General features: G+C 37.9%; 1 protein-coding gene across 4 annotated transcripts in view; it reads left to right on the top strand.

Annotated features, from left to right (window-relative positions):
* The first annotated feature begins 1438 nt into the window (after nucleotides 1-1438).
* Nucleotides 1439-16050, top strand: part of osbpl3b (oxysterol binding protein-like 3b) — a 112298-nt gene continuing 97686 nt past the window's right edge. For 2 of the 4 annotated variants that reach the window (XM_049480241.1, XM_049480242.1), the window contains exon 1: nucleotides 1440-1912. The gene's annotated coding sequence lies outside the window, so the exon portion shown is untranslated. Of the gene's footprint in view, nucleotides 1913-16050 lie in introns of all 4 variants that reach the window. The other 2 variants (XM_049480239.1, XM_049480243.1) reach the window with 2 other exon arrangements.

Below are 16050 nucleotides of genomic sequence, written 5' to 3'. Positions count from 1 at the left end.
CGGACTGCAATTGAAAAAACAGGAGGAGCAGGGTTTTTTTGGCTTTCTCTGTCACATGATATCGCTTTCAGTAGCTCCTCTATTTCCACTCGCTGTTGTGTTTATGTGGATCTCTGTGGAAAACGTGCTCCCAAAGTGTAATTACTGTATGGCAGTGGACAAATGGCTATTTTTTTAAATGCGAGGTGACGAAGCTCAGCAATGTGCATCCAGACGGGACTAAAATTTCTGGAGGACAACAGAGTTCAGCGCAAACACAGTAGTAATTCAGCCTGTAATTTCGTCAGAGGATGTTTTGAGATTATACAACATTTAGTACCGGCCTCAAAACCTGATTGCTTGAGAAGTATTCTAACCGTGCTGATATTTGTAATAACAGCACAGTCTTCTCTCACTAAATATCTATCACTCGCGGACGCTTTGCAGAGTAACCGCAAATAAACACAAGACATTTTAGTACCATCACCTCCACCAACACTGGCAGCAGCATTAGCTTAGCACGGGCTAGCACCTCAGTCATCTCACCGCAGTCTGACGGCTCTCACTACATACCATCAGCCAGGCTAGGCTAAGCTAATGCTAAGCTAAAGCAAGCTACACTAACCTAACCACAGTCCAGCCGGCTAGCTAACCAACACCACCCAGCAAAACAAACAGAAATGCTTGCAAACGCGCAGCTTTAACGTGAAGACGAGTCCGTAGAGCAGAAGAGGAGAGGTTCAGCGTTATTATAAGACTTATGTTATAAGTCCTAACATTTACTAACCCCCTTAATCCCCAATTTTGAATTCAAGCTAACGGATAGGCTAAACCATACACCGTTTTGTAGTTACAGTTCTGTTACAGTTCACTTGTTGTGGAACTAATTTTTGGCGGAGGGCACAGTTTGATTAAAGCTTATTCATTAGATTTTCTTTATTCATTTTGTAAAAAAAACTGTTGTATAAAATTAAGAGAACATTTGAAGAAAAAAAAAACGTACATGGTTGTTCCGTACGGGAATAAAATCACAGAGGATCCTCTATAAATGAGAAAATTACCCCAGGACCTCCCTGAGAAACTAATCCGTCAGGACAGGGCTTTAGTGTGAATAAAGTGTCAGTGTTATTTTTAACTGTGTAATTGTTCTTATAAAGTGTCAGTGCAGTGTTTTGGCTAGGTGGAGTTTAAGAGTCTTACAGCTTCTGGAATGAAGCTGTTTCCCAGTCTTGTTTTTTTTTTTTTTTTTTTTTTGCACTTGAAGTAATTCAATATTATTTATTTAATGTCAGGGTAATGACCCATACATATATATATACCCCAGTGCAGTTAACCAGACTGGGGGCAGTAGCAGCAGCAGCAGCAGCAGCGTTGGGTGGACGGATGGTCGCGCGTGACGGTAGTTAGCTCTGTTAGAGTCCCGCCCCTCTGATCAGAACACCCACGCTTGCGCTCGCTCGCTCTCTCCTCCTTGTTGGAGCGCCGCGCTTCAGACAGTCCGCTCCGCTGCTCCACGCTGCTCTCCGCTGCTCTGGGGGAGGCGGCAGGCTGTGAGAGGAGCTGCAGGACCGGGACAGGGGTCTTCAGACGCCTCTCAGGTGGAGCAGAACTCTGAGGAGCCTTTTCTCCCAGCAGCAGAAGAAGTGAAGTGTTTTTATGTATGTTGAGCAGCGGCTGAGGGTAATGGCTGTGCGCTCTGACTGTATTGCATAACTCAGCTCAGCTCCTCCTGCTCTTCTCTGTTTGTGTTGGAAATGGAGAGACACTCCTCAAACTTAGTCCAGCTGATGTGAGTTCAGCGCACGAGCCCCGTCTCTCACCCCGTGCGTTTCTACAGCCTCGCGCTCTGCAACCACTTTCGCTCTGTTCACTTTTTCATCCGGAAATCCGAATCAACACACTGTTCAGCTTCAGTCCAGCTTCAGTAAAGCCGGTGAGTCTGCGCTGCTCTTCTCTGTGTTGTTGTTTGTTTGTTTGTTTGTTGTGGAGCGTGTCCAACACAGAAACAACTCAAACTGTGGCTCATAATAAGTGTTAATAAGTGTTTCGGTTCCCCCTTTTTGCATTTTATTTATTAATTATTAAAAAAAAATCTCCACCCAAATAAAAGTTTGGGTTACTATTACCTCAGGTTCTCGCAAGTCATAAACCAGATAGCAAAGCAACCAACATTGAGTAAACGTTTACTGCGGGGAAAAAAACGACCTCAAAACAACAGTGGTGTGGGTGGTAACTGACAAATTACTTCAAATCACATTAACTCAACTCATTTTATACATACATAAATTTTCAGGATACACAGTATGTCTTGAAATTGGTGTTTTGAGACAACAAAATCTAGTGAATATCATTGAAACATGAGTCACTTTATCTCAGTAATTCAGTTCAAAGTGTGAATCTCAAATATTATATAGTTGTATTACACACAGAGTGATCTACACAGTCTGGCAAAAAAAAATGCCACCAAAAAAAAAGTCTTTGGATCGTCTTTAGCTTTGATTGTGGCACGCATTCACTGTGGCATTGTTTCGATAAGCTTCACAAGATTTATTTCAATCCAGTGTTGCATTAATTTTTTCACCAAGATCTTGCACTGATGATGGTACAGTCTGACCGCAGCACATCTCAAAGATTCACAATGAGGTTATGATCTGGACTCTGGTGAACAATCCATGTGTAAAAATGATGATCTTATGCTCTCTGAATGACTCTTTCACAATTCCAGCCCCATGAATCCTGACATTGTTATCTTGAAATATTTCCGTGTCATCAGGGAAGAAAAAATCCATTGGTAACCTGGTCTATATTCAGTATATTCAGGTAGTCAGCTGACCTCATTCTTTCAGCACATACTGTTGCTGAATCTAGACCTGCAGACCAACTGCAGCATCCCCAGATAATTTGCGTAGATAAATCCAGGTGGCAACTTTTTTATTTTAAACATTTATTTTCTTATTGTTGATGATTACAGCTTACAGCCAATGATAACTCAAAATCAGTGTCTCAAAATATTATGTAAGAGTAATTGGTACTTATAGCAGTGTGCTAAGTCCTGTGTGGTGGAAAATAATGACAGGAAGAAAGAAATTTTCAGAGTCTCTGAGTCTTGATCAGAATGAGTAACAAGATTTATTGAGAAGACACACGTATGAATACAGAGTGATCTCCTGCCTTGGAAAAATGCCACGCTCTCTTTTATACCTTTTCAGATCCTCCCAACCCTTTCTATCTTACTTCACCAATTATGGGCACAGTGCCACCATTGTGACACGTCAACTTCTTCTGACGTGTGATATGACATAATCTCTTAGTGAGCATATCAGGCTGGTCCTCAAAATACTGCAAGCAGAAAGGAAGATGACCCTGGCGCCAGAATTTGTAGAACAACTGTGACGTGCATTCCTTAACACATACACATAGACACACACTGCTGGCGCCAGATAGAGAAAACTCTTACTCAGCATTTCAGAAAAGCTCACTGAGGGTAGAATGTTCACAGTACACATTATCATCGCATAGAACAAAAAGTAATATCATTAATAGTCGTCATTGTTTATGAATCATCACACGTCATTGATTATGAATCATTTCAATAAACACCTTCCATCACACTCCCCCCTTTGATTCTGAATCAATAATGAAATTTTCTTTTTACAGCTAATTTTCTTTACCTTCATTAAACAAACGGTCTAGCCCAAATGCAGTATCTAACTCTATTGTATCTACTGTAACTTGCAGGAACTGGCCTTTCTTCTGCATATGGCGGAACAAAAATTAATAGATATATATTAGAAAAGAGTAAAAGTACATCAACAAATAAAATCTCGATAGGTCAACACATTCGCGCGCGAGAGAGAGAGATAGAGAGAGAGAGAGAGAGAGAGAAAGAAAGAAATAAACTAAAGCCAGTCGAGGGCCAGAGAGAATTCCTCATACTTCATCCAAGCAGTTATACATTTTGCAAATGACATGTGATTGTACAGAACTTATCAATATGATTACGTCAGCAGAGTCCAGTTAACAGCATGTTGTCCAGTTTTAATGACGTGATTAGCTCCAGCCTGTCTGAGCAACAAGTTCTTATCATGATGTTGTTCAGCACTGTGTCCTTCATGAACACAGCAGACAGTCCTTAAGTGTCCTAAAGTCTGTGAGAAGATGAGACAGAGGAAAAGAGTGGATGGAAAGATCTTCTGGCTATCTGAGGAGAGGTTTCCAGCACTTCACTCAGATAACTTGTTGTCTCCTAGTTCATATGCACTGGTCCCAGAACAGCAGAACAGCAGTGAAGCTTCTCTGCCGCTCAGGGTCACGTTCTCCTCACAGCTCTTATTGTTGATGAAAACACTCTGACCTTCCTGATTCCTGAAAAAGTAAAAACAACCTCCAAAGCCTTGTGTCGCCGTGACAGTTAAAAAGAGAGCAAAAATCATAAGGTTATTAAGTGAATTATAAAGTGAACAGTAAAAATAATAACTGTATATATAAATGTATAAAACATTTAAGAATAAGAGTGTAAAGGTGTGGTTATCTCCAATCACACCCTTCACTCCCCCCTTCTAGACCAAATGGAATCATCCAAGATTCCATGATGGTCTACATAACGCCTAAGAAGCCCCGGGAGTAATGACAAGTGTCCGCATACAGAGTATGAGAACAAGTGTTTCTTCATCTCAGCTGTGGACATGCTGGGGCCTATTGCACACCAGTCCCCACGCCGGACTCTCCCTGCCTCGTCATGCCCACCATGGATCTGAGAAGATTCATAAACAAATTTTACTACATTAACTTTCTCTTTTTTTTTTTTTTCCCTCCCAGAATTACAACATGAAGTTTAAAAGTGTTAAAATCAAGTCAATGTTTTTCAACATTGTCACTGTTTTCGCTCTAGACTATAGAATACATAGTCTCAACATTTATTTATCAAATGCCTTCTTATTTTCTTTTAACCTTTCACATTGTCTAATTTAATCTTCAACCACAATAATGTATATATTTTTTATACATTAATTGGACATTTTCTTACACTAGATGCTGAGAAGCTGATCTACACCTTTGTTTTGATTAGAGTATTGTAATGCATTATTCTCTGGATTACAATTATTATTCTCTACAATTTACAAATTGCATCGTGGTCAAAAAGCTGCAGCTACAGTTCTAACTCACACACATAAAAAAAGAGAGAAGATTATTTAGATTGGATTTTAATATTCATTTAGTGTAAAAAGTGTAAAAATCTCTTAACTGCTTAGCAGCTAAGTATATATCAGGACTCCTGACAGATCGACAATTCCAGCTCATTTGTTGAGAACATTTAGCGTTGCATTCTGTATTTATGCACCAAAGATTTGTAACTCTCTATCAGTTTATATCCATCAGGGATCACCCAGTTCTTCCTTTGAAGCACATCTAAAACTTATTTGTGCACTTCAGAATAATCTTAGTTTTATTTATTTTAAAATAGTTTGTTATGTGCCAAAATTCTTAATGCCAATCTGTAGACAAACAATCCTCAACTTTACACATACTCAGAAATCCTTAAAGCATTGTTCAGAATATTTAGTCTGATTAGTGCTGTTATTTGAGGGCGAACACACAAAGAGCATAAAACACCCCCTTTTTATTTTAGTTATTAAGTAGAGGGTTCAGTTCCTCCAAAACTCTGATGAGTATGATGCAGTCAGTGCATTTCCTCTATATCCTTCGTAAACTTATTTTCCATCTGTTAACTTGAGTCTAAAAACATTTGGCTGATGTTAGAATTTAAATGTGTGTGGAGTTGTGTCCACAAGCTGTTGTAGGCATGGTCCACCTAAGTTTAGACTAACTAGTTCCTATGACAGTGATTTTGAAGCTATGAGCTGCAGTGGTCCTGTTTGAAGTTATTGGCCTAATATTTATTTTCCTTGTTCAGTTCCAATATATATTTTTGCGAACTGTGCTACCTGTAAATTAATTGCAAAAAATAAAAACATATCTAAGTTTCACTTGTTTGGCATAGTTGCAAGACTGTTAGCTGGTGGTTTAGCAAGCTAGTTATTATTATATATATTGAATTAATTTAGCATTAATATTAATGCACATATAAGAGAAAGATTTCTATCTTACCCTATATATATATATTTTTAAAACTTTTGGAGCAAGCAAAGCTCTTTTTGTAGTTGATAGTCTACATTGATGTATTAATAAGATTTTAAATGGTTGATTTTTATTTAAGCCAGCATGCTTGGTTACTTTAGCTAGTTACAACTACATCTGAGTTTATATGTATTAATTTTGTCAAAAGCCAGTAAACAACTTCCCTTACATAAGCCTTAATGGAGAAGATTGTTATTAAAAATGTTTTATACAAATCATAGTCATTAGGCAACATAAATTACATAATGTAAACCTAAAAAAAAAAACTTTCCAGTGAAAATTGAGGGCCAATGTGTGATAGGCCTCTAATGTATTAATCTGCCCAGCAACCATGTTTGGCTACTGTTTACAATGAAATTAAAGATTTTTTCCCTGAACTAGATATTATTTTTAATTCATCAAAGTTTTTGATGAGAAACACTATTTAAAAGAGAAACAAAAAAAGCTAAAACCTCCCTTTTTTTTTTTCCTTAAAAAGAAAGGTAAAACAGTCATAATTTGAGTCACCACCAGATTTAAAGTTTAACCAAACATTTTCTACATGAGGCATAAACATCAAAAATTAAATAAAATCACTCCTTTTAATGGAAAAAAGTAAACAGGCATAAAAATAAAAAATCTGGTCTCACGTCTCTGTTGCTGGCTCAGGCTGAGGGGTGGATCCACTGGGCTGATTGGCTGATGGGGGTGGGTGGTGTTGATGGTTGAGCAGGTGCTGTCTGAAGCGGTCTCTGATCGCTCAGTTCTTCCAGATCTGAAACCAGTTTCCTGGACCAGTGCTGTAACATTTCAATCACAGCAGGTCCGGTGAAGACGCAGTCCAGCCATCGACCGACAGCTGGACCAAACACAGTCTCTCATCTGAGACTCTCCTCATGAAGTGCTCTGGTTCAGATGATGTTCACAGTACTGTTGCAGAGGACCCTGTCTCTGAGGGTCAAAACTCCTGTGATGAGCACCACCCCCGCCTTCTCAAACACCCAGAAAACAGCACTGAGCAACATTCAGTCAAAAGAGAAAAATCCCTCCAAAAAAAACCTTAAAAGAAAAAAATAATAATAAAAAAGAAAATCCTGAAAGGAATTCTAACATGGTTAAAAATTGTTTAGCCTCATGAAATAACTAAAACAAAAATTATTTCCAGCCAAACGATGCTTGATATTTCTAAACTGTATAAACATTAACATTATATTGTTGTGCTCTGATGGGGACTCAAAATATAGCCAAGAATATGCAAGCAAGTTCTTCATTGCGAGAAATAGAAAACATATGGAAAGCAAAACAGAAAGCTCCATATATATATATATATTTTTTTTAAAAACATCTGATGTCTCCTTGTTTAAAAGTCAGAAAGAGAGACCCAATTCACTACAGCTCGTAATAGATACAATATTAAGTTTGTCAAATTAAACCTTTCCAAAGAAAGTAAGGTCTTTTCTTACTGGTTTCTAAAATCTACTATCCTCATTAAGAGAATCAAAAGATCAGCATAGACTGAGATGCATGAGAATCACTAGAGAAATTAGATATGTGTATTCTTTAAATCTCATTCAGCTGAGACTGAGCTGAAGTCAGTCTCAATAAGAAAAGAATAAGAATAGAAAAGGCCTAAACCACATGAAGACAGAAGCTGTGTTCAGAATGGCTCACTCATTAACTCTTTCACTATGTAGCATTTTCTATTTACTAAACGAATTATGGAACAACCAAACAATAAACCGTGTTTGTCCTGCTCTGAGGACATCTAATACAACAGCACTGCATTGCATTATAGTATATTTTGGAATTTCTAAATTTTGTGATGCATTAGGTTTTTCATAGTGAACTATATAGGGAACAGAATGTACTGCTGCGGTATTAAACAGTATTTGCAAAAATGGTTTTACACTATATAGTGCACTATTTCTGGAACAGGGAGCGATTCTGACACAGCCACACACACATTATATTCATCATTAGATTAGCTAATAGAATATCAGAGTTAGACAAATGTTAGAAACATACACACTTACACACACACAGACACGCACACGCACACCAAATGTGATAGAAGATAGCAGAGAAGAGATGTTTTGTCTATCTCTCTCACTGCTTTATTCAACACACGCAGAAACACACACACACATTGTATCAAAAGCCTGGAATCCTCATCTCTTTTCTGTTTCAATCAGGGATGACTTTCACAATGTGGACATTTGTACATAACTCATCACTACTACTCAAACATGAAGCTGTCTCACATATTCACTAAACTGTCATCCTCAGAATTCTACAGCATTTTCCATAAAGATAATGAAACATGTTACATTGAACAGTTCCAGCATGGCTCAATATTCTGCCCTACTTTAATATATGTATATTGGGTTTATATGCTAATGATTCCAAACCTTTGAACAACACTACATAAACACACACACACACAGACATACACATATAGTCTTGGCTCATTTGATTGAAAAGAGCTGCGTCATGAATTTTTGGATTAAGTTTCAATTCTTTAGTTACTTGGGATCCCATTTTGTTCTCTCATTCGATTTTAATGACTCAGAGTAATTTAGCCCCAATAATCACGTCTCACCTACCTTCTTCTATCCCTGCTTAATACACAATCAGTACCCTGTACTATTATAGTATTATTTATGCACTCCTCCCCACGGTCCCGGGACCTATTACTCTAATGACACGTCTATCAATAGAGGCCTCGCTATGACCAGGCTAGTCTTCTCTTTAACTTCAAAGATATATTTACATACATCAATAAAGGCCTCGCTATGACCAGGCTAGTCTTGTACACCGTCATGTAACTATACACTGTCCAGGGCGGAGTGCTGAAGGAAGGATGGAGGGGAGTAAATTAATTTAAGAACAATTGTTTACATTTAAAATTTCCTTAACGAGTAAATTAGTTAACCTGTCACTCACCACCAATGTTTGTCGATGAGGCCTGGATTTGCGAATGGGGGGGAGAGGCCGCACTTACCCCCGCGGTACTTGTCCTTTATTCTGTGGAATTTTCCCTTGCTTCTGGGGCCCAGCTGTTTTGCTGGAGAGCGTCCTCGGCAGGTGCTAGTCTCTCCCCCTCCGCCGCAAGACCATGCTCATCCTGTTCGTGACGCCAAATTGTGGTGGAAAATAATGACAGGAAGAAAGAAATTTTCAGAGTCTCTGAGTCTTGATCAGAATGAGTAACAAGATTTATTGAGAAGACACACGTATGAATACAGAGTGATCTCCTGCCTTGGAAAAATGCCACGCTCTCTTTTATACCTTTTCAGATCCTCCCAACCCTTTCTATCTTACTTCACCAATTATGGGCACAGTGCCACCATTGTGACACGTCAACTTCTTCTGACGTGTGATATGACATAATCTCTTAGTGAGCATATCAGGCTGGTCCTCAAAATACTGCAAGCAGAAAGGAAGATGACCCTGGCGCCAGAATTTGTAGAACAACTGTGACGTGCATTCCTTAACACATACACATAGACACACACTGCTGGCGCCAGATAGAGAAAACTCTTACTCAGCATTTCAGAAAAGCTCACTGAGGGTAGAATGTTCACAGTACACATTATCATCGCATAGAACAAAAAGTAATATCATTAATAGTCGTCATTGTTTATGAATCATCACACGTCATTGATTATGAATCATTTCAATAAACACCTTCCATCACACCTGTTGGAAAATGAAATCCACATTTCCATAAAAGTTGTCAGCAGAGACAATCATGAAGTGCTGTAAGTTTTTCGAACACAGTGGATCAACACCAGCTGATGACATGTCTCTCCAAACCATCACTGATTGTAGAAAATTTACACTAGACCTCAAACAGCTTGCACTGTGTTCCTCTTCACTCTTCCTCCAGACTCTGGTTCCTTGAATTTCAAATGAAATGCAAAATGATGGTCAGTGAGGGTTTGGAGAGACATGTAATCTGCTGGTGTTGATCCACTGTTATATCAAGTGCAAAATAACTTTGTGTGTAAAACATCTATTATAATATATGAGTTTCACATTCATTATCCTTAGACCACTTAGTCTAAACTACAGATTAGGAGCATATGATATTAAAAAAAAGTGTGATATCTCAATATTGATGGAAAACTCTATTAATTAAAATCCCAAATTAGTTTAATCTCCTCAAAGTCATTCATTTTTCTCAGGCTATAAAGTATTAATCATTTAAAATCATTATTAATCACTATCTGCTCCACTACTCGCTGTATTACTGTTTTTTCCGCTTGCTCCTCACCATTTTTGATGCATGCCACTCGCAACTGGAGTGAGTGGTGTCAGATAGGGCACCCTTGGGGAGGTCAGATCTCTCATACTGACCATACAAATTTGCAAATTGCCACTACTGTAGTAAAATTATCCCAGTAGTGTTGTGCAGCCGCTCTCTTCAAAAGACAGCTTCTGAAGGGCGTTGTAATCCTTTAAAGGACATGGCACATCCATCAGCATAAATCATGAATGAAATGAGCATGAGCCTGTTTAGGCTGTGTATAATGAGCACCACTGAGAGCTCAACGTTATTCTTGAAGGCCTGCCACGGTAGGTCAGAGTGTGAAAGGTCGTGTTGTGCATTAGTCATGTGAATGTGAGAAATGCTAACTGATGCTACACCTCTTTATGACTCATAAGGACGTATTGCTTAATTAATGGTGAAATATTTCAGAAGAAAGATGTTTTTTTTTAATGGGAATGTTAGAGAGAGCACCACAAACAGCAACACTCACAGTTCAAATGATCTTACTGGTGAGATACCTGTGAGAAACTGGGCCATGATCACAAACACTTTAACCCCTTCAGACTTAAATTATCTCCAAGTGATGGTAAGAATGATGTTTTCTGTAATTCACAGAATCTAAGACAGTACAATTCTAAATGTTACCATATAATATTTTACTTTTTATGTCCATTGTATTAGAATCCTGTGTTTACCATTGTTACTTTAATAACTGATCTTTACCTTTTTACTTCACAAACCATAATTAAACCAAATAAACTTGATCAAATAAAGTGTTTTAAATTAGATGAAATAAATTAAAATAAGCACTTACATTTCCTTCTTGGCTATAGTTATGCCTTGCCAAATTACAGCTGTTGTTTTTCCAGTGCAGTTGGCTCAAGCTTCTGTTTCATTGGCTGGTCAATTTTTTCTTTTCTTTGGTTTATAAATGTCTATTGTGATGGACAACAGGTCTCAATCAGTGTTATGTGCAACTTAACATACAAAAAAAGAAACAACATGATGTCCACTGTAATGGACTGGCTAAGCTAGTACTGGTCTGAAAGGGCTAAGCTAGAGGTAGATGATAACTGGCAATAACTATATTATACTTACAGATATTTTCAATGGACAAAAATAAGCTACGGTGGAACATTATATAATTATACAATACTGTACTTTTAGTATATTTAGTTGGTCAGTGTTTGTTAACCTCTTGTGTTTTGTGACGTTTATTACACCTTATGGATTATTTGGTAACTACTTGCCAAGCTGTGCAAACTGGGTAAGTTGTTCTTATATAAGTTAAAACAAAAAACAAGACTCACTAGTGGTTCTGTGGCGTTTAGGAGGTTAAGAGCTGACGATATCCATAAAATGCCCAGAAATGATTATTGTGGTGTAATTTACCCCGATAACAATATCATGTTGCCCAAACCTGCATGCTGCATGCCCTGCTTCACCTAGAGTGCTGTCCTCACTCACCTTGTTTGCGCCTGTCTGCTTTCTTTAGAAATGCTTTCCTTAGAACTGCTTTATTTTCTCAGGCAAAAATTACACATCACATAAGAATTGTTCACTTTAAAAGGATGTTGGTTAATCCTCAAATCTGTTACAATCATGCTCAGACTGTGGGTCCCTTTTTATTAAAAAAGAGAACATAAAAAAGTGTAATATTTAGCAAAAGAAAAACTGCTGGTGTGAAGCTGAGTGGAGCTAAGTGATGCTCCACCCTTTCCATGTTTATATGTTGTTTTCCCTGGCTTTCCTTGGTTACATCATGCATGCCATGCAGTCCAGGAACTTGTCTTTGCATGACTAGTCAACCGCCAGGACTTTGCTGTGAGCACTGCACTGCCTGAATGCAAACAATTTGAAGGGATATAAGTATCTTAGGCAAAGCAATGCCTTGCAAATACAGATATTTTTTGGCACAGTGCAGAATAGTGAAAGGAGGTGCACACTGTCAGAAAGAAGGCACAGTACAGGTACATTTCTGTTTCAAAAGGACAGACAGTGCATTTGTATTTTCATTGGCACAGCATGATCTTTCAACTACAACGGTGTGTTTTAAAAAGTATATATATATATAAAAAACATTTGCAAAGGATTATAATACATGCAGAAAGTTCCTTAACTAAAGTTACCGTAGATATACAGGATCATTGATGGTACCACCCCAGTGATAAGACAGGTACCTCTCCAGGGACAGTTTTGTACATTTCTTAATGAGAAGGTAATATATGCTTATAATTCATAATATAATTATGTCATATTCCCTGTTTTAAAGCACACAATCTGCAAACATTAAAAAAAAAAATCACGTAAAACATGATTAATTTAATTAGACATAAATCTAAAGAGTGTAGTATTCTGACATCCCACAGTACAGAAACTTGGAGAAGCACATTAAATCGATGCACTGTGAAAGAGAAAGGTTGAGTGTATATCCTGCCTGCAGAAAACACTGATAGGTCCACTGAGCTCAAAGACAGACCACAAGATGCTATTAGTGTAACTCACTCAAGTTGTCTTGCTCTATAATTTCCATAAAGTGTGAAAGAAAGCCCAGTATAAAATGCCTGATTTGTATGTATATGATTTATGAACATCATTAAGCCTCTATCAGTATTTGGGAGAATGCCTAATATTGCAGCAGTTGCAGGAGAGGTGAGATATCTGAGACTTTCCTAGATTTTACTCTGTTTAGAACTCTTAGAGTATATTAAAAGTCCATTCTCCTACAAATCTTATCTTTAGCTTACTATAATTTTTATCTTTAGCTTACATGTCAAAGACGTATTTGAGAAGTATTTGAAATCCCAACACCACACTACATCCTCCTTTTAACTTTTAAAAAAAAAATATATCTCTAATTTCCAGCTCCATCTGTCAGAGGGGGTCTGGCCTTCTAGCCAAAAGCAGAAGCCAGTTGGACTCTTTTAAAACAGTGTTCTCTAACATTATCATATGCTAATAGTATGTACTCACAAATAGCCAATGTGCTGATATTTGCTTACACTTATCGTAACCTCTATTGTATTTAAATGTTGGCCTTTAGCTTGTGTGGAACAGTTAGAAACATGAAGTGGCATTTTGTTTCCACTTTAAATGCATTAGTATATTATAAAATATTATAAATATGTTGCTATAGTGATCTTTAAAAGAACAGGAATCATGTATGTTAATGTTTTACAACAGGAATTGCTTTCCTCCTTACTCATCATGAGCTATCTGGATGCGTTCGACTTTAAGAGTGCAGCCACACCAGCGATGATGGTGTTACATCACTCTAAAACATTTAACACTTAAGCTGAACTCTGTGATGTGATGCCTTAAAGCATCTTAAATGACTGACCTACCCCAGGGGGGGGGCAGAGTTAAGAGGCAGTAGAATTCAGGGCAGCTATTCAGAGGACCAAGAAGGAATAACAAGAAGGATGACGGGGCTTCCTGCATTTCCTGCTGTTGTACAGGCACTGAACACAGTGTGCATTTTGTATGGAAAAGTACTGTAGTTTACTGTAATTTACAGTGGGACATTTTCTTTTAATCTTGTGGCACCTTTTCGCACTATTCTGATCATTAACATCCCAATATTTAATGTAATATCTGCAATCTGACTCTTGACTCATCAGTAACTTTTGTTAAAAAAATATAAATCAAATTTCTAATTCACATAAAAATGTATGAAGTACTTAACAGCATAGTACTTAATAGTATGATCTGCAAATTACTGTGCAAGTGATGATATTTTCAGATTTCAACATTTGGTCCAAGGGGTGGGCAGTATATTAATATCAGAACACATAAGAACACTGATTAACTATACGTTTCATCAGAAAGAGTATATTTAATTTAGCATAATTAATTCTGTTTAACTGAAAGAAATTTTCCTTTTTAAGAATCTGATATTACTAATTGTGTCACAATATTCTGATAAATATATTGGATTGTGAAAATGCCTTTATATACTATGACTATACTTTAGCCATATATTTACCATATCGTCCAGCCTTATTTGGTCTATCTCTTTTTGGACTATGTTTCTACTCCTGTAATAACAGGCCTAATTATAACAGTAACCATTATCATTAAGCATAGTAATATAAAAATATTACATCTTAATAGGCATAATAATGAAAGTAGCCTCATGGCAATAACTAACTTCATTTTATGAGAGATGATGATGTGTTGACACATCAACACATCATCATGCTGGTTTACATTCTAGTGCATTTATCAAATGAGGGTGCTGTGTGATCTTATCTGCATCTGTGCCGATTGAAAGCAGGCTGCACCTTGGTGGTTCCACCCACTGAAGACACACACAGCTGGAACTCCTATAAACACTCATTACTCACAGCCGGGCAGTTCAGCTGAAGTTGCGTCATTTATAAAGTATTTTGTATTGTTTGTTTTTTTGTTGGGCGTGTTTTAAGCCTTTAACGGAGGACGTAGGGTTTAGATGATCAGTCTTATGTCATTGCTCTTGTCATTAGTGTCACTTTACTAAGCATAATGGAAGCCAGACAGCCAAGATATCTCCACTCGAGTTTAACTGCCTTTACATGCAAACAGCAGCATTAATATTTCAGTTGGAAATGGGGGCAACTGCTCTTTAGCGTGGATTAAATGGCAAGTTCACAGAAGGACAAGGTGTAGTTTATCCTCGTGTGGGTTGTCTCAGTGAAAGCACTTCAGATGGAGCACGTCTGACCTAAGTGAGGATCCTAATAGTCTTTACGCCCCGGTACATTTGCATTTGGCAAATGCTCTTATCCAGAGTGACCTACAGGAAATAGTGTTACAGAGGTTGGTGAGTTTTATAGGAACCTGGGTGTGCTTGCCTCATAGATACGGTGTGTTTGGTCAGGTGTGAATGCTGTTGCTAAAGCTGGGAGCAGTCCAGAGTAGAGATCTCTGGTCCTGTAAAACATGGCTATCTGGGGTCACTTTTAGTAAGGTATTATGCTGCTGGTGTGGAAACTATCCGCTCCCGTTGCTGCGTGTATGGTCGTGTGATTGGTGCCTTTTATAACCTTTTCATGCTACTTCATTTCCATCAATACAGTCCTAATAAAAAACACTTAAATAGAACTGGAGTGAGGTTACTGTAATAAGCCTGTCTCTTGCTAACCTGCAAGAGACTGTTTTTTTAGGGAAGCTCCTGCACAGTGAAATGCCATGCATCCTAAAAGCGCTGTTGCTGGAGTGTTTGTATTCAAGCAGAATAATAAAAAAATAATAAAAATGGCAAAAGCTTATGCAAACCTTTGTATATAAAAGTGACTCACGGAATTGTGCAGTTGTGCACTTCGGATTGAGTTGAAAACAAACCAGCAATAATGTGCTTCTATCATTAAACAAGCCCAAATTCAGTCATGGTGCAGACTCGTTTATTGAGGACATGTGTAAAAATGCCCTTATTGGTGTAGCAAAGTGTTTTTACCCCAGTAAGGAATTGAACCGCAGCTTTGAACTAAGGCTACTTTAAAACCAAGCATTCAGATGCATCTTGGGTTATTTGATTACAAGTGTTTGCCAGAATGCATTCTGTAGCTGATCACATCTGATGTTTTTAGTGTGTGTTCTATTACTGATCAGATTTCTTACATAATTTCTGCTGGAGGAGGGACCAGTTACGGTAAGAGTCTTTCACTTTTCTTTGGACAGAGTTCTCAGCCGAAATCGAGCTT

Source organism: Astyanax mexicanus, chromosome 6, assembly GCF_023375975.1.
Source record: "Astyanax mexicanus isolate ESR-SI-001 chromosome 6, AstMex3_surface, whole genome shotgun sequence".
NCBI classification, from domain to species: Eukaryota; Metazoa; Chordata; class Actinopteri; order Characiformes; family Acestrorhamphidae; genus Astyanax; species Astyanax mexicanus.
This window is presented reverse-complemented; position numbering and strand designations above follow the sequence as displayed.